Raw genomic sequence first — 19,509 nt, 5'->3', positions numbered from 1 at the left:
GCGTCAGGAGCCTGTGCTCCGCAACGGGAGAGGCCACAACAGTGAGAGGCCCGCGTACCGCAAAAAACAAACAAACAAACAAACAAAAACTAAAAATAGAGCTCCCATATGATCCAGCAACCCCACCTGGGCATATTCCGGAGAAAACTCTAGTTCAAAAAGATACATGCACCCCTGTGTTCATAACAGCACTATTGACAATAGCCAAGACATGGAAGCAACTTAAATGTCCATCGACAGATGAATGGATAAAGAAGGTGTGGTACATCTATACAATGGAATATTACTCACCACAAAAAGGAATGAAATAATGCCATTTGCAGCAACATGGATGGAGCTAGAGATTATCATATTAAGTGAAGTAAGTCAGACAAATATCATATGATATCACTTATATGTGGAATCTAAAAAAAGTGATACAAATGAACTTATTTACAAACCAGAAATAGGCTCACAGACTTAGAAAATAAACTATAGTTACCAAAGGGAAAAGGGGCGGGGGAGGGATAAATTAGGAGTTTGAGATTAACAGATACACACTACTATATACAAAATAGATAAATAACAAGAACTTACTGTATAGCACAGGGAACTATATTCAATATCTTGTAATAACCTATAATGGAAAAGAATCTGAAAAAGAATATATAACAATATATAAATATCATTATATATATATATATACACACATATATATAACTGTATCACTTTGTGTACACCTGAAACTAACACATTGTATTATAAATCAACTATACTTCAATAAAAAATTTTTAATTAAAAAATTTTTTTAATTAAAAAAAAAGAACGGGTTAGGCTCTGTGATAGTAATGCATAAACCTTGGAATCTCAGTGGCTGCACATAATGAAAGTTTACAAGTCATGCAAGTCCAGACTGGGTTGTGAAATGGATGCATTACAGGGTCTTCTTTCTCTTGGCCAGGTCTCTCCTGCTATATCTAAAATCAAGTTCATCCCGCTACCTCTAGGACTGATCCTTTTCTACTAACTTATGGTCTAGACCACACAAGACATTCATAGCTTTCCTATTAATGAAACCTATACCTTATTTCTTGGGAAATAATACAATGGCCTCATGATGCCAGGGGAAAGGCAGCCCCTTCCTGCCCAGACTTAGATTAAAAAGCACTCATTGTGCATGAAATTAAAGAATATCACCCTGGAATTCCTTCTTTTCATTACCTAGGAAATGAAATTTAGAAGTCTCATTTCACCCCAACACAAATATAGCTGTTTCATGAAAAATGACAATACTGATTTCATTCATGACATAATTAACGGGGTGAGAAACAAACACTTAAAACCCAAATATGGGGTTTAGTAGGCTTGGTAAAACTTTTATGATTAGCTATAAACAATCAGATTTAATGAAGCAATACATCTGCTCATACAAAGTATAAATGATTATTAGAGTTGCAGACAAAACATTCCTACTCACAGAAGACCTAATGGAATGAAAACAGTAATTACAATGCCAAAAATATTGTTAAGTGTTAAAATTGACACCGGGAAAATGAAACACTTTGCTTAATTTCTGATAACGTTACATGTTGAGACATGACATGTCTGGCATTTCAATTGACACAAAACCCTGTTTTTTAGTTCAAACACATTTCAGACTTTCACACTCTGCTTTGCAATATGATTTCCCAAAGTTTGGCCTCGCTCCCTCAGATTGCAGGGTGCCGTGGGTCCAAGTTATATTTCCTTTCTTCTTGTACGTTACCTAAACTCAAGAGTTTTGTTTTGTTGCTGTTTTCCCTTTTAAATGCAAGTCAAATTCTGTGATCTGGAATACCACTGCTTGCAAATGTCAGCTCCCCTCCCAAGAGAAGCAGCATGTGTGTGGACAAAATGTATAACTCAGGTCCCACAGAGATCCAGGAACCATATTCTACCTCTGCTCATACGACATCTGATACTATAGATAAGCAAGATGTAAAGTGGGGACCATTTTGCATTTTGTCTGATGTCTCTGGACGAGCAAAATATTGCTTAGAAACGGTTTACAATTTCTATTTGAATATATTCCCTGTAATATATGCAGGTTTCTACAAAAAAAAGGAACCCCACACATTTCAGCAGGCCGACAGTCTGAAAGCGCCCTCTCCTCAGAGCGCTGAAATCAGCACCATTTGAACAAAGCAGCCTGTCCTTTTAAGAAAAATCCCTCTATAGAAATGCTATAATTTCCCTGTTACAAAGGAGCCTTTTTCAGAGCACGTAAAGTGCCAGTTTGTTCGGTGTGACCTCTGCTTTCATTCTATCAAGGTTGTATCTGATTACAATTTAAGACAGATGAAGGGGATGCCTTTCGAGGCAAAGAAGAAAAAAAGTTTTAGTCTTGGGTCACTTGCAAAAGTGGTTCATCATTTTTATTGGCAACGTTTTCAATAACATTTTGGGGGTGGTTCTCCTATGTCAGTCTGAAAAGATGTCTGGGATACATTTTCAGGGCTTTGATGTGCTTATTGGGAGTTGACCCACATGGGAAATGCCGTGCTGCCGCTTTCTTTCCGGAAAACAAGGTGGCTGAACCGGAGAGGGTCTCAGCGGACATCACATCTGCATGGCGCCTCCTTGTGTGTCGGGCCATTCGGTTGCCTAAGCCTGCACTGGCCCACAGTCCAAATCCTACAGGAGCTGATGTGACTTCAGAAGGAGCTCTGTGAACTGTGAAGAACAATGCAGACGTTCTTTGTGTATTACTGGAGACAGAAAACCATGGTGGTAAAGAGTCCAAAAGAGCTGGGTCTTAAAGCCTGGCTCTACTACTTACTGATTCTTGCAAACATTCTATATTATTCATATAATTTGGGCTAATCAGCTCCCTGAGCCTCAGTCCCATCCTCTACCTCACAGGGTTATAAAGAGTTAAATGAGATAATGTCCATCATTCTCTGGGCACAGTGCCCAGGACATAGTAAGTGTTCAAGAAATGTCAGATGTGATTATTTTTCGTAGTTCCGGTACTTTGAAGAAGAGATAAAGCCCTGGGAAATCTTGCCCTCCCTGAAAACCGTGGGAGGGAACACAGTTGAGTGTAATAGAAGTGGCACAGACATTGGAGTTAGACTTGTATCCTGTCCCCCGTCTGAGACCTTGGCTTTATCTTCCTGTCATCGAGTTTCCCAAGTATAGAAACAAAGATACTTTCTACTTCGTAGTTCCTGGCCTATGGGATAGGCCCATACATGTTTTATGAATGCAGGGATGAGATAACAAATGGAAAGCACTTTGTACGTAGCAGATGCTTTAAAAATGTCACACTGTATTTACGGGTTGGATTATCTCCGCCTCGACGGGTAAACTGTGCTCCTTTCAGCGCTACCTTTGAAAGTACATCCAGCCCCACCGTATGCCTTTGTCCAAACCTCAGCCCCTACTGGGAGCAGCCAACTCCTCCCTAAGGTCCCTACAGCCACTCAGACTGCCATCTGTCCCCTGCCCAGCAGTCTGGAGGGATCTTTCCAAAAATATGGAGTAAATCATGATGCCCCCTGCTTGGACCCTCCAGTAATTCCTGTTGCTGTCAGAGTGAATCCACCATCCCCACCCGGGCCCCTCCCGGCTGCCCATCTAGCCTCACCTGCTGGGGCTCTGCCCTTCACTCTTCCCACCTGGCAACGCTCTTGTCCTTCTGTTCCTCTAACACAGCAAGGACTTGGCTGTGCCCTCTGCCTGGACTTTTCTTCACCCAGATTTTTCCTGGCTCCTCTGTCTCTTCATTCATGTTTCGGTTCACATGTCTTCCCTCCAAGAGGCCCCTTGACCACCTAGTTTCCCCTCCAGCCCAATCACCTCTTGACCATGAGCATTTTACTGTCTCCCTGGCAGCTCTCGCTCCCAAACATTCTCTTTTTTTTTTTTTTAATCATTTTTCCTATCTCTCTCCCCGACTGAATTAAACCTGAGATCAGGTGTTTTGTATGTTATCGGTCACCCTTGTATCACCAGAGCCTAGGACATGTGCTGGCATAGAGTAGGTGCTCAATCAATGTTGGCTTAATGAATATTGATCGCTCACTGTGTGCTGGGCACCAGTTAAAGTGTCCGGGATTCAGAGAGATGAATGGCTGTTTTGTTCTCAAAACAGATAAATATTGCAGGAGAGATAAGCTTAGGATATTATGGGAGAACAAAGGATAGACAAAGACATCCATATATTGAATAAAATGGGGTGATGATGGGGGTGGCAGAATCTTCCCAGGATGGCCAAAAGCACCTGAATCTCGAAGACCATGTACTAAATTGTAATGTCCCCCCAGCCAAACTGCTGTACCAAATGGATTACATATGAAACGGCTTTGTAAACAAATTTTTGCTCTTAATGTTGTTGCTAGTAACCTTTGTCTAAGGCTGTACATTGGCCCTTGCTCCTCTGAGCCTCTAATTTCAGGATGGTCTGTTTCTTTTCTCTACCCATGCAAAGAAAACCCCAAACCTTCAAACTCTAACCTCAAGCCTGAGACCATGGGTAGTGGGTTTAGAAGAATGGAGAAGCCGGCTGTGGGCAGAGCCTTGGAAAATAGCTGCTTCTGCAAAGAAGGATGACTCCCATTGTCAGACCGGCCCCTCACAGTGTTGTCAGGGGAGAGGCTGGCGAGAGGCTGTCACAGAAAAACACAAGAAGAATTGTTGTTAAAAATATTGTGACAAGTTATATGAAGCACTGAGGGATATTCCTGAGTTTCTCAAGAGCGAGGCAATCGTTCCCACAGTCATAAAAGTGCCTCGGCAAGCAAGGACAGTAAATGTAATAAAAGGGGGGAAATGTTGTCTGAGCTCATAAAGGAGGAGGGTGATTGTGTAGTTACAGACCTTCATAAACTCCTTCAACACAGTAGAGGGAGAGAAACTGGGTCAGCAGACGATGCCTCCATCACACTTGCTAACCTGGACAAGCTGGGCCAGCGGAAAAACAATGGGACCGTGTCATTATTCTAGTGAATAAAGGCAGGGCCTCGGGGAGTGACTTGTCATTCTAGAGTCAGCACAAGACATATTCCAAAAGTAGAAAACTTACTGGACTAGGGATCCGGAGACCCGGGCTCTGGACCTGTTTTTTTTCTGAGCTATTGTGTGGCTTAAAATAGTCACTCAATATACTAGTCAGGGTAATTAACTCCAGATGCTATAACAAACAAATCCATACTCTTAGCATACTGACACATTAAACATGCATTTCCCTATGATATCATCATGCAATGTGGGTTAACAGAGGGCTTTGCTCGACATGGTCATTCAGGGGCCCAGGCTGATGGACATACTGCCATTTTTAAGCACATGGTTCTCAAGATCACCCTGGTATTAACCTCTAACCTGCCAGTGGGAAAGAGAGAAAGGGTGTTGAGGACCACAAAGGATATTAGGAATCTTGGGACTTATAAACTAAAATTACAAATTATCTCTTTCTCCTGATGTACGACGGTGGAGCAGCAACAGAAATTCCACAGTAAAGTCTCACATTCACAAAAGAAGGCACATAATAGTCACGGATTAATAACAATGTGGGAATCCTGTAGTGCAGACACTGTGAGCCTCCTTGTTTTAGGACAGGGGGAGGCTCCCTAGACTTCTGTTCTGCTCTTTGGGCAGAATCATGATGTCCACTTTTCCCAGTGGTGCAGGCTTTACCCCCTAGGGAGATTTTTCTTTGCTCATTCTCTTCCATGACCACTTCTGATGTGTGTTGGGGAGAAGCTCTTCTTGGGAACTGTGAGTTTCTGGAGGCTGATCTTTCCTTACGGAAGGTTGGAGGACAAAGTGTTGTTTTAAGTATTAAATCATCAAGGATCTTTTTAGTCTGAAATTACGGGTTCCTTGGTAATACAATCCTCCCCAAACCTTAGTAGACATCTGATGTTTTTGCTTCCAGTCAGTTCGAAGAGCCAGTAATGATACTCAAACATCTTTCCTGGATATATTTTTCAAATCTACTTTATTTCTTTGCTTCCCCATCCCTATGCCCTTCTCTCTCAACTTCATAGTACATGAGGCTGTCAAGGTTAAGTGGGAAGACCACTTTTTTTTTTTTTTTTTTTTTTGCAGTACGCGGGCCTCCCACTGTTGTGGCCTCTCCTGTTGTGGAGCACAGGCTCCGGACGCGCAGGCTCAGCGGCCATGGCTCACGGGCCCAGCCGCTCCGCGGCATGTGGGATCTTCCCAGACCGGGGCACGAACCCGCGTCCCCTGCATCGGCAGGCGGACTCTCAACCACTGCGCCACCAGGGAAGCCCGGAAGACCACATTTTTAATCTGATCTTTGTTGCAAGGTTTGTTTGCTTGTTTATTTAGACAAAAGGCTTTCTAATTCTTATTTTCTACCATCTGGAGTCTAGAATCAGTCAGCTTTTCTGATCCTCAAGGTCCCACATTTCTGGACTCCCTCTATTCCCTTTTATTCTTGCTTAGAAACCACCTAATGGTCCCCTGAGTGCGTCTTGCAATGCCTTGTCAAACAGCCAACATTTGCCAAGCACTTCCAACATTCAGTTTTCCACCAGAGATGAGACCATTACTATTTTCAGATCTAACCCACATCAAATGTCCTGTTTCTTGGATCCATCCCTGTACCAAATACGAAAAGAGTTGTGGTTTGTCTAAGGAAAAGAGAAATCCCTCCAGGTATTCTGAGCAGGAATGGATTTAATACAGGCAGTGAGAATTTTGCCCAGTCCTTGTAAATGCTAGGGATGAAAGGTCATGAAATCCACTGCACCCTCATCCCAACCTTCGGAGGGGAGAGGCAGATGTTAACTTGCAATTGTATTTATTTGTTTAATATTATGATGCGTGTTATATAAAAAGAAGTTCTGGGGTACTCTGAGAGGGTACAGCTGGGTGAACTAGTGTAATATGGGGCATAAGGAATCGACTCCTCTTAATTCCTTTGTTTAGGCTTCAGTAGCATGAGAGGGACGAGCATTCCACATTTCCCTGACATGAGGGTACTGTGAAGACTAGCTCTTGTAAGCCACACTGATTAGATGCTGGGTAGCAAAAATTCATAGCATTCTGATTGAAGTACAGTGTCTAGATTCAAAACTAATAGGTAGAATGCTTTCTACTCCATTACTTCCAAGATACAAGCTGAACTCTAGCACATGGCACGTGAGGGCACTCAGGATCTGACTTCTTACCTCGTATCTTGCCTCTGGTTGGACACCACTTCATATTCTGTACCTATAATACAAAATTCATCTTCATCCTATGAACTTGGCATATTTCCTCACTCCTCCTTGGTAGGCTGTGTCCTTGATTCAGAATGCCCTCACCTTAAGTGCTCCCCTAATCTTAAGAGACACTTAAAAATATTTCAAACTAAATTAAATTGAAAGTAACACTAATCAAAAATCATTTGATGTAGTAAAAGCAGTACTGTAAGATGAATTTATAGCAATATATGCGTATATTAAAAAAGAAGAAAGATCTAAAATCAATAAAATTAGAAAAAGAAGAGCTGTTTAAGCTTAAAGCAGAAGAAAAGAAGTAATAATATTAGGAACAGAAACTGAAGAACTTGAAAGCAAAAAAAAAAAAAAACAATAGAAATAGCTGGTTCTTTGAAAAGATTCTAAAAACTGATAAACCTCTAGCCTGGCTAATCAAGAAAAAAAGAGAGAGAGAGAGAGAGAAAACACATATTACAGTATCAGAAATGATGCCATCACTACTGCTCTCATGCGCATTAAAGGATAAAAAGGAATACTATGAATAATTCTCTTTGATGACTGATGAAATAGGTCAATTTATTTAAAAAGATATAAACTACTAAAACTCATACAAAGAGAAATGGATAATCTGAATAGGTTTATATCTATTAGAGAATTTTAATCAATAATTAATAACCTTCCATAAAAGATGACACCAAGGTCAGATGGTTTCACTGGTAAACTCTACAAACATTTAAGAAAGAAATGAAACCAATTCTCCATAATCTCGTCCAGAAAATAGAATCAGAGAGAATACTTTCTAACTCATTCTCTGAAACCAACATTACCCTAATACCCAATTCAAAGAATTATAAAGAAAGTTGTAGATCAACATCTTTCATGAACATCAATGTAAAAATCTTCAACAAAATATTACCAAATCAAATTCAAGAATGTATAAACAGAACTATACACCATGACCAAGTGGAATTTATTCTAGATATACAAGGCTGGTTTTACATTTCAAAAACAATCGATGCAAATCACCATATGAACAGGCTAAAAAAATGAAAACTCATACGATCAAATCAATTTATGCAGGAAAAGCTTTTGACAATACCCATTCCTGATAAAAGCTCTCAGCAAACTAGAAAGAAGGGACAACTTCCCCATCTTGATTAAAAAAAAAATCTATAAAACACACACAGTTAACACCAAACTTAATGGAGTGAAACGAGGTGCTTTCCCTCTAAAATCAGGAACAAGGCAAGGATATCCTCTTTTCAACATCACATTAGAAGTCTTAACAGTGGAATAAGATGCACACACACACACACACACACACACACACACACACACACATACACACACACACAGAAGACCCTAAGAAGGAAACAGAAGTTATACAGATTGGAAAGAAAGAAATAAAATTTTCTTTGTTCACAGATGACACATTTCCTATATCAAAAATTCTAAAGAATAGCCAAAAATTTTCTGGAAATAATAAGTGATTATAGCAAGATTAATATAAAAAGTGAAGCATTTTCCTTTATACCAACATTGAACAATTGGAATTAAAAATTGAAAATTAGTATCTTTTACAGTAGCACCCCCAAAATGAAATAATTAGGTATAAAACTAATAAAATAAGTATAGGACCTGTATGTGGAAAACTACAAAACTCTGATGAAAGAAATCAAAGAAGATCTAAATAAATGGAGATATATTCCATGTTCTCAAATTGACAGACCCAATATTACTAAGAAATCAATTCTTTACAACTTATTCTATGAATCATTGCAACCTAATGAAAATCCCAGGAAGGTATTTTTTATATCTCAACAAAATAATTCTCAAGTTTATATGGAAAAGCACAAGATCAAGAATAGTCACCACAATACTGAAGAAAAAGAACAAAGTTGGAGCACTAACAATATCTAATTTCAAGGCAAACTATAAAAGCTACAGTAATCAAACAGCACAGTATTGGTGAAAGAACAGACACATCAATCAATAGAACAGAATAAAGTCCAGAAATGAACCAACACAAATACAGTATTTGGTCTTTGTCAAAGGAGCAAGGGCAATTCAATGGAGAAAGAAAGGCCGTTTTAATAAATGGTGCTGGAAAAATTGGGTGTCCATATGCAAATAATAATTATAGTAACCTAGACACGTGCCTTACATTTTTCACAAAAAATAAACCCAAAATGGACCAAAGAACTACATGTAAATGCAAAACTATAAAACTTTTAGAAGAAAACATAGGAGAGAATTTACATTTGCTTCTGCTCTGTGGAAGATACTGTTAAGATGTTGAAAAGTCAAGCCACAGAAGGAAGAAAATACTTAGAAAGCACATACCTAGTAAAGGGCTTGTATCCAAAGCATTCCAAAAACTCTTAAACCTCAACAATATAAAAGCAACAACTTAATTGTAGAACGGACAAACAACTCAGTATCTAAGAAACAAACAACCCAATTAAAAGATGGGCAAAGTACTTGAGATGACATTTCTACAAAGAAGGCATACAAATGGCCAACAAGGACTAATCATTAGGGAAATGCAAATCAAAATCACAATGACATACCACCTCACACTCATTAGAATGGTTACTGTTAACAAAATAGAAAATAACAAGTATTGGTAAGGATGTGGAAAAATTGGAACCCTTGTGCATAGCTGGTGGGCATGTAAAATGGTACAGCCACTACAGAAAACAGGATGTTTCCTCAAAAAATTAAACATAGAATTACCATACTATGATCCAGCAATTCCACTTCAGCAAGCCCCAAAGAATTGAAAGCAAAGACTTGAAGAGATATTTATGCCCCCATGTTCATAGCAGTATTATTTTTAATCACCAAAAGTGGAAGCAAACCAAATTTCTATTGATAGATGGATGGATAAATGAACTGAGACACATACATACAATGGAATATTATTCAGCCTTAAAGAGGGAGGAAATTATGAGACATATTACAATATGGATGAACCTTAAAGACATTATGCTAAGTGAAATAAGCTAGACGCAAGAGGACAGCTAAAATAGTCAAATTCATAGAGACAGAAAGTAGATTGGTGGTGCCAGAGGCTATGGGAAGGAGGGAACTGGAAATTATTGTTAAATGGGTACAGAGTTTTAGTTTCAGAAGATGAAAAGTGTTTTGGAGATAGATCTTGGTGATGTTTGCACATGAATATGAACGTACACTTAAAATGGTTTAAAGGTAAATTTCCTGTTATGTATATTTTACCACAATTTTAAAACATGGACAAAAAAATCTGAACAGATGCCTCACCGAAGAAGATATATAGAAGGCAGATAAATATGTGGAAAGATGCACATCATTTGACTTCAGGGAATCACAAATTCAACCAACAATAAGAGACTACTCACACCCATTAAGTGGTTAAAGTCCAAAAAAACTGGCAATACCAATTTCTGGCAACAAGCATACCTACCACCCAGATCATGGTTGCTAATATCATTCTCCAATAAAAGGAACCAGGATTCCTTAGAGAAACAGATGATTCTAAGACTGGGTCGTGAAATATACAAGATGAGCCTTGTAATGCTGGAAAGTTAGGAAGTGTTAAAAAAATAAAGTCACAGTGATGGAGAGGCGTCTATCAAAGGGATGCAGGAGCCAAATGAAAGAATTCCCGACTCCCAGTGGCCAGAGCTGGAACACTTCAAGCAAGACATTAGATGCTACTGGATTATAACCTAAAGTATAAAGTAAGTATCACGGGTCCATCCTGTTATGAATAAATGGTTCAATAAATAAATAAATGGGGGAGAATAGACAATTCTTCAGTGCAGAAGAATTCCAAATACTTTGTGTAGATACTCTGCCCTCAAGGAATTAGAGGGTAGCATCCCACTCCTTAAGCGTGGGCTGTGCTTAAAAGTACAATAAGGAAAAGGGGGAAGAAAAAAGTAACTGTGGTGGAGAAAGCTGACAAACACTGTCTCAGCCAGGTGATCGAGGCAACACCAGCCGTGGTAAGTCATGTTGATGGTATGTACCCTTGGTACAGTGTGAGGAAAATGGCACTTTTCCTCTGTGGTCTTCCTCTCAAAAGCCCATCACCCCAATCTAATCATGAGGAAACTCTCAGACAAATTCCAGTTAAAGGACATTCTACAAAATACATGACCAGTACTCATCAAAAACAAGGAACATCCAAGAAACTGTCAGTCAAGGAGAGCCTGAGGAGACAAGATGACTAAATGTGGGACTTCCCTGGTGGCACAGTGGTTGGGAATCCACCTGCCAATGCAGGGGACATGGGTTCGAGCCCTGGTCCGGGGAGATCCCACGTGCCGCAGAGCAACTAAGCCCGCGAGCCACAATTACTGAGCCCGCGTGCCACAACTACTGAAGCCGCGCACCTAGAGCCTGTGCTCCGCAACAAGAGAAGCCACTGCAGTGAGAAGCCTACACACTGCAACAAAGAGTAGCCCCTGCTCACTGCAACTAGAGAAAGCCTGTGCACAGCAACGAAGACCCAACGCAGCCAAAAAAATAATTAATTAATTAATTTTTTAAAAAAAGACTAAATGTAATGTGGGGTCTTGCTTGGGATCCTGGAGAGAAAAAGGTCATTAGGTAAAAACTAAGGAAATAGGAATACAATATGGACTTTAGTTAGTGATAATGTAACAATGGTTTAATTGTAACAAATGTACTATACTAATGTGACATATAAATAAAAGGGAAAATCAAGTGTGGGGTACATGGAAATTCTATGTATTATCTTCACAATTTTTCTATTAATTTAAAACTGTTCTAAATTTAAAAGTTTAAAAAGTGAAAAAGATCATTATGTTTGAAAAATTACATGACAAAGTTGAAGACAATCAAATTATTGAAATAAAAAATTATAAATATTTTCATCAACATCTGAAATATGTAAATAATTTTTTTAATTGTTAAGGAAACGAAGAAGAATAGGAAAATGTGCAAAGTCACAGAAGAAACACATATGGCCAATAAACACGTGAAAAAATATTTAATTTCTCCAATTACTAGAGACAGTCAAATGAAAATAAGTTAACATTTTTTACCTCTCAGTTTGGCAAAGATTAAAGACTGAGAATCCTGGGCTGGGAAGATGTGTGGAAATAGGCACTTTCATATGTTGTTGATGGGAGATGAATTGGTAAAGACATTTTTAAAACAAATTTGACTACAGCTATCAAAATTTTAAATGCACCTTTGGCCCAAGAGTTCTACTTCTCTGAAAACATCTTAAATAAAGATTCATTCTTAGGCACAAATATGTTAACTCTAGAATATTAACTGGAAATCTATTTTTGACACTGAAAAGTGCAGACAACCTGAAAGCCCATGAGAAGGGAAGTGGTTAAAACAATTCATGGCGTGTCCAGGAAAATCTCTTCATCTATTCGAAAAGAGTCAGGCACTACATGGAATTATTGCTAAGAAATATTTTAAGTGAAAACAGGAATTTTTAGAACCATGCTTACATTATTATCTCCTGGATATATATATACAGATTTGTGTGTGTGTTTAAGGGCTTAGAAAAGAACTAGAAAACCATGCAGTAATACGTTGAATCTGTTTCTTTTGGGGAGGAGAAAGGGTAAAGGAGACTTTCTTTTTTTGTTTGTTCGAAATATTAACGTTTCTTTCTTTATTGAGATATAATTGACCTATAACATTATGTTAGCTTCAGGTGTAAGACATGATGATTTGATATTTGTATATACTGCAAAATGATCACAATAATAAGTCTAGGTAACATCCAGCACCATATAATTAACAGTTGTTTTTCTGGTGGTGAGAACTTTTAAGATCTACTCTCTTAGCAACTTTCAAATATACAGTAGAGCCTCATGAACTATAGTCACCATGCTGTACTTATTTATTCCCCAGGACTTAAGTTTGTACCTCCAACCCCCGCCTCTGGCAAAGACCAATCCGCTCCATGTAGCTATGAGTTTGTTTAGATTCCACATATAAGTGAAAGCAGATAGTCTACCTCTGTCTGACTTATTTCACCCAGCCTAAGGTCTTCAAGGTCCATCCATGCTGTTGTGAATGGCAAGATTTCCTTCTTTCCTATAACTTAATAATATTCCACTCTAAATACAGCTGACCCTCGAACAACATGGGTTTGAAGTGTGCAGGTCCACTGTTACATGGATGGTTTTCAATAGTAAATGCTACAGTACTACACAATTCGTGCTTGGTTAAATCCTTGGATGTGGACCTGAGGACACAGAGGGCAGACTGTAAAGTTCTACACAGATTTTCCGTTGTGTGGAGGGTCGGTACCCCTAACCCCTGAGCTGTTCAAGAGTCAACTGTATAGGGCTCTCCTGGTGGTGCAGTGGTTGGGAATCCGCCTGCCAATGCAGGGGACACGAGTTTGAGCCCTGGTCCGGGAAGATCCCACATGCCACGGAGCAACTAAGCCCATGCACCACAACTACTGAGCCTGCACTCTAGAGCAAGCGAGCCACAACTACTGAGCCCGTGTGCCACAACTACTGAAGCCCACACGCCTAGAGCCTGTGCTCTGCAACAAGAGAAGCCACCGCAATGAGAAGCCCATGCACCGCAGCGAAGAGGAGCCCCCGCTCACTGCAACTAGAGAAAGCCCACGTGCAGCAACAAAGACCCAACACAGCCAAAAATAAAAAATAGATATATAAATAAATTTATTAAAAAAAAGTCAACTGTATATATCACATTTTCTTTACCCATTCATCCATTGATGGACACTTAGGTTGCTTCCATGTCTTGGCCATTGTAGATAATGCTACAATAAACATGGGGGTGCATACACCTTTCTGAGTTAGTGTTTTCATTGCCTTTGGATAAATAGCCAGAAGTAGGATTGCTGGGTCATATATGGTAGAAGTACCCAGGAGTATATGTAGGCTCCCTAGGTTCTGAGAACCTGTGGAGTTGAGATGGGTATAGGAAGGGGTTAGATTGATGTGTCAATGTTTAGTGCCCAAAGGTGACCGCCATCTTTCCAGCCATGGCCAAACAGACTAGGTTTGTTGACAAGTCATGTGACCCTTCAGGGACTTTGTAAAATGAGGTGGGTGGGCAGGAGCAGTGGCTTCACCACTTTTGTCCACTGCAAAACACTTTCTTAAATGTTTGCTTAAGAGGCTACTGAACAAAAGGGAATTAAAGCATAGCTTTCCTTGGAGTGCGGGGCCCTTGAGTAGACTTGGTGGTTTTTCTTGTGATTCTCAAAGCACACCTAAAGTTTCTGGACCAGAATGTGTCAATATTCCTTTGGAACACTGAGAAATTTAGAATCGGCATGCTAGAAGGGACTCTCATCTGCCAGTTTACCTTCTAAAGCAATTTCTGCCTGTCTGTGGGGAAATGAGAAAATAAGGGCAAAATCAGCATAGTTTTTGTGAATGGCACTCCCGACCCTGGAGTTGTGCAGTGCACAACCTGTGCGATTATTCCCAGCAGTCCTGAGCAGCATGTGCACTTGTCTGAGTTCTTGCCCGTCTTGCAGAGAATGTCCTGAATCTGATGTTGAGTGCTTCCTACTTGTTTGGGGTTTTGTGGGAATGCTGAAATATCCTTTCTTTGTAATATTATATTTTTTAAATTATATTTTGTGTATATCCTCATTTTGAAAAATACAAATTGGCCACCCTATGTTTGTCTTCAGAATATTCTTTGAAATTGTATTGACACATCAATTTCCAGAGCCTGGGAGCCCATGGGTGGAAGCCATGCTCCTCCCTCCACACAGCATCCTTAGTGGAGGGAGGCCATGCAGCTGCCAGCTAGCAGCAGCCGTGCGGACTGTGAATTCTCTTTAAGTTGAACACGAAGTAGCCTGGATTTTGTCTGTACTTTGGGAGATGAAGGGATATATTTATACTAAAAAGATCTTTAGCCTGAAGTGTGGAGAGTCTTGGTCATGATTCAGCTCATCACTAAACAGGTCACATAACTGGTCCTCAGTTTACAAATCAAAATAGGAAAAATGAGACCAGCTTCTGCTCACTAACATGGGTATGGTGAGGTTCAGACAAACTAACAGATGTAAGTGCCCATTGACAGTAATCCTAGAAATCTAAGTTCTGACTCAGTTGTCCAAAACAGCAAAGATGATAATGCTGAGATGATCACTAACGGGTCCTTCCTGGGGGTTCCAGGGTCACCTGTTGCAGGAGGCCCCTGTGGAGCACCTCTCTATTGACCATGATCCCCGAAGGGTCCTATGAGGCTGGATCTGCCTCTGAGACCCACTCAGCGCCCCTGTCTCTCCCTCTGCAAAGTCAAATGTTAATATACCCAGCGCCTTTGCGCTCCTTGTGAATAGAAGTCCTTGTCTTTCAGCAGTGACCTTGCTTGCTCTCATCAAACAGGGACCTGTGGGGACATTTTGCATTCCTGCAAGTGACAGGCTGGAAGCATGTCCCTCTCCTCACTAGCCTTGAGGACACTTTCTAGTGACAATGGCTCTAAACGTGAGTTTCAGGACTTGCCTTCCATAACTCTGTCCTCCATCACATGGCCCTGGGACAAAATAAACAGGCCAAACGAATGAACCAACTGATGATGATGGTGATGATGATGACAATGATAAAGAGCACTTACCATGTGCAAACACTGTTCTAAGAGCCTCACGTGTTTTAACTCATTTAATTCTCACCCCACTCTGTGAGGCAGGAACATCATCATGTCCGTTTTACAGATGAGGAAATGAGACATCATGAGATCCATGTTCATAAAGCCAAGAAGCTTTGGGGCTGAGATCTGAGCCCAAGCATTTTTTGGGTCCAAAACATGGCCACTTAGCCACGAAAATATATTATGCTGCCTTATATTTTTTTAAACGGCAATGATTTTGAAATGGATCAATTGCATGTTCCCTTTCTCAATCCTTCTGGTCCTCCCTCATCAAACATCTCACAGTACCCTGAATTTAATTACTCTCTCATACCCTGGGTCTTTGCATGTGTTTTTGCTTTGTGTAGAGAACATGTGTCCAATTTCACCCAGAAAAAGATCTAGCCATCCTCATGACTCAGCTCAAAGGTCCCTTCATCCAGGCAGCCCTCCATGAACACCTCCTTCTCTGGGTTCCCAAAGCCTCCTGAGCTTTGGGTCTCATAGTTCATCACAGTGCCCTGTCTTTGTCTGCTTACCTACCTGGGGATATCTTGTCAGGCTAGACTCTGGAGCCAGACTCCCTGAGACTGAATCCTGGCTCTGCCACTCGCTACCTGCGTGACCTTGGGAAGTTGACCTAAACGTCTCTGCCTGATTTCTTTTTTACCCATAAAATGGGGATGATAATGTTATGAGGATTAAGTGAATCCATTTCAGTAAAGAACTTGGAACAGTGTCTGGCACACAGTAAGGGTTTTCCAACTATTCACGTCTAAACCCCAAACACTGTTAGACCTGAGACCACATCTTATTTTTGAATCCCCACTGCTGGTATAGTATCTGGCACATAGTAGGTGCTCAGTAAACAGTCGTGGACTAAATGAGTACACATGCAAACAGCTCTTGGGAGAAGGTGCAGGGGCTCATAGGCACACCTCAGAGACCAAGAAAAGCTCCTTCCCAGGGATAGGAGAGGGATGCAGAGGTAACATATATTCCCAGTTATATCCTGGACAAGCAGACTGGGATAGGGGAGAGTGGGAAGAAGCACTATGGAAGAAAGTAATTAATAACACATATTCTTATAACGATCCTGGCAGAAAGGAATGGGAATGGCTGCTGAAGACCAACACGGTGTCGGGAAGAGCATGCAGGTGGGAGTGAGAAGGCCTGATCTGTGATTGGTGGGCGGGGTGGCTGTAGGCAAGCATATCACCTTCTGCACACCTGAGTCCTCCTGTCTGCCAAGTAGGGGGACAGGAATTCACAGTTGTTATGAACTGATTATTTGTATCCCCCCAAAATTCATATGCTGATGCTCTAACCCTCAATGTATTTGGAGATGGGGCCTGTGGGAGGTGATTAGGTCATGAGGGCAAGGCCCTGGTCTGATGGGATTAGTGCCCAGGAAAGGCCACATGAGGATACAGAAAGAAGGAGGCCGTCTACAAGCCAGAAGGTGAGCGTTCAGCGGAATCCAACCACGCTTGCACCTTGATCTCAGAACTCCAGCCTCCAGCACTGTAAGGACACACATTTCTGTTGTTTCAGCCACCCAGTCGATGGCGTTTTGTTACGGCAGCCACAGCTGGCTAAAGCAGCAGCCCAGCCTTGGTTGTCTTTCTGTAACTTGCTTTATTCTATCAGCGGTACACTTGGAGCCGTGCCCGCATCCCCACTTGAGTATCAGTGTATTTGTTTTATCTTCTGTGTGTATTCTACTGGCCCACAAGACCACACAGCCTTGATACAGTCATTATGAAAGGTCAGTTGGGGAGTTTCCAATGCGCTTGCTTTTATAAAACTTGTGGCTGTGAACTTGTATGTGCATGTCTTCTATGCCCACATTGGAACGTCTCTCTGGAGAGTCCACCTACGAGTGGGTGGCTGGGAACTGCTTATGCATATGTCTTATTAGCGGTTGCCACAGGGCTCTGCAAAGTTGGTTGCACCAATTTACACGCCCAAGCTGGGAGGATCTGAGGATGTCTTTGAACGCTGATGTTCTGTGAATTTATTATCTCCTCCCTTCCCAATAACTGTCTTGCATTCTCCTGGAAGGCAGTGAAGTACTCTGGGACCTTGGGAGGATGCAGCTGTACATTAAGAGTGATGTTGTTGCCAGAACCCAGAGAAGAATACAGCTTAGGAAGGACAGTCGTGACTAATGAGGAGGGCTTTGTTTCCAGCTCTGCCACTAATCCCAAGTTACTCTGGGCAGGTCTTCACCTCTCGGTGCCTGGGCAAGTCAGGCAGTTATTAATTAATGCGTACCGGGAGCTGTAGGAGGTGGAAGACGTTACTTACAGGCTGAACACATTCACGGAATCCTCACGATGCACCAGCAGCTGCAGAGTGCTGGGGGACACGCCTATTCCGCCACCTCTGGTCCTTCCTCTGTAATTCACAGATCAGTTAAAGGAATTCTAGAGGTAGGTGATTGCCGCTGCTGGTTTGGTTGCTCAAAGAAGCCATCAGAAATGCTGGCTCTTTTAGCATCAGTCTTTTCATTTCCATGCTTGTCACTTCATGGTTGCAAAGTGGCTGACACAGCTCCAGGCATCACACCATGTTTAAGACAGTAAAAAGGAAGTGGAAGCAATCCCAAATGGTAAGGTCCCTTTCATTAGGAAAACAAAAGCTTCTTCAGAAATCCCCAGCAGTCTTCCCTTAACATCCTATTGGCCAGCACCACGTCTCACTGTCACTCTTAGCTACAGGGGAGGCTGCTAAAGTGTGGGGCTTTGAAAGGGGGGTGGGAACAGCTATCGGGCTGGCCCGACTACATGCCCACCATGTATGCTCTAACAGCATCCAAACATTTTCTCTGCAGCACTTACTAAAATGGAATTTAGAGGTGATTTGTGTTAAGTTTTAAAAAGACGGATGTTCCTCTGTGTTTTAAAATGTTGGGTGTCCCGTGAAGGCAGGACTGAGTCCACATTCATACGTAGCACAGTCCATGGCCCAAATTACATGGTTAGTGAAAGTCTCCTGTGAGTTATGGGACACTTTCCACACTCTTCCTCCTCTTCTTCCCATTCCACAGCCCACTCACTCCCTGCAGCTCTCATTAGCTCTCCCTTGAGAGCACCCAGCACTTTTCTCCCCTCTCTTCCTGCCTCTCTCCCCCAGGCTACCCCCTAAGAACAATCACCTGTGACCCTTTGGTGGAGGGGGAGAGTGGACTGTGCGTGGTCCAGCCGGATGCTAACTGAGGAGCTAGAAAGTGGATTTGGTTTCTCTAACCTAGGCTGAGTCCAAGGGAAGCTGGGAGCTGGAAGGGTGCAGGGAAGTGGTGAAGTCTGCAGTTCGGGGGAGCTCAGACTCAAACTGGTGTTTTGGGATGGGAGAGGGGATTGTCAGAGCTGGGGACGTAGCCTGTGATTGCAGACTCATGAGTTTAAGTCCAGTAAGAGACTAGGTTTAAGTACAAGCACATCAGGAACTGGCTAGAGTTTTGGGGCCATTGCCTAGACCACTGTTTCTACTCTGCGGGTCAGTGATTGTGTCAACTACAAATTGGCACTTGCCATGGGCACTTGCCATCTGCCTCTACAAGGATGAAATCATGAGCTGCTGCAGCTGCTGACCCTCGACACCCCCTGGAGGGATTTCAGGGTGGAGAGCAGAAACGAGGCACTCTGTGTTCTGGGAGAAACTGGCAGAACAGGTCTTCAGATAGTTAGATATTTTCAGGAGC

At 41.6% G+C, this 19,509-nt stretch overlaps 1 long non-coding RNA gene across 1 annotated transcript in view; it reads right to left on the bottom strand.

Moving 5' to 3' along the window:
- Window positions 1-498: 498 nt before the first annotated feature.
- LOC132507774 (uncharacterized) overlaps window positions 499-19,509 on the bottom strand; it is an 87,037-nt gene continuing 68,026 nt past the window's right edge. Inside the window, exon 3 of the long non-coding RNA XR_009536304.1 lies at window positions 499-633. This is a non-coding gene — a long non-coding RNA (uncharacterized LOC132507774). The remainder of the gene's footprint in view (window positions 634-19,509) is intronic.

This window comes from Lagenorhynchus albirostris, chromosome 17, assembly GCF_949774975.1.
Source record: "Lagenorhynchus albirostris chromosome 17, mLagAlb1.1, whole genome shotgun sequence".
Lineage (NCBI taxonomy): Eukaryota > Metazoa > Chordata > Mammalia > Artiodactyla > Delphinidae > Lagenorhynchus > Lagenorhynchus albirostris.
Note: the sequence above shows the minus strand (reverse complement) of the source record. Positions and strands in the feature narration are given on the sequence as shown.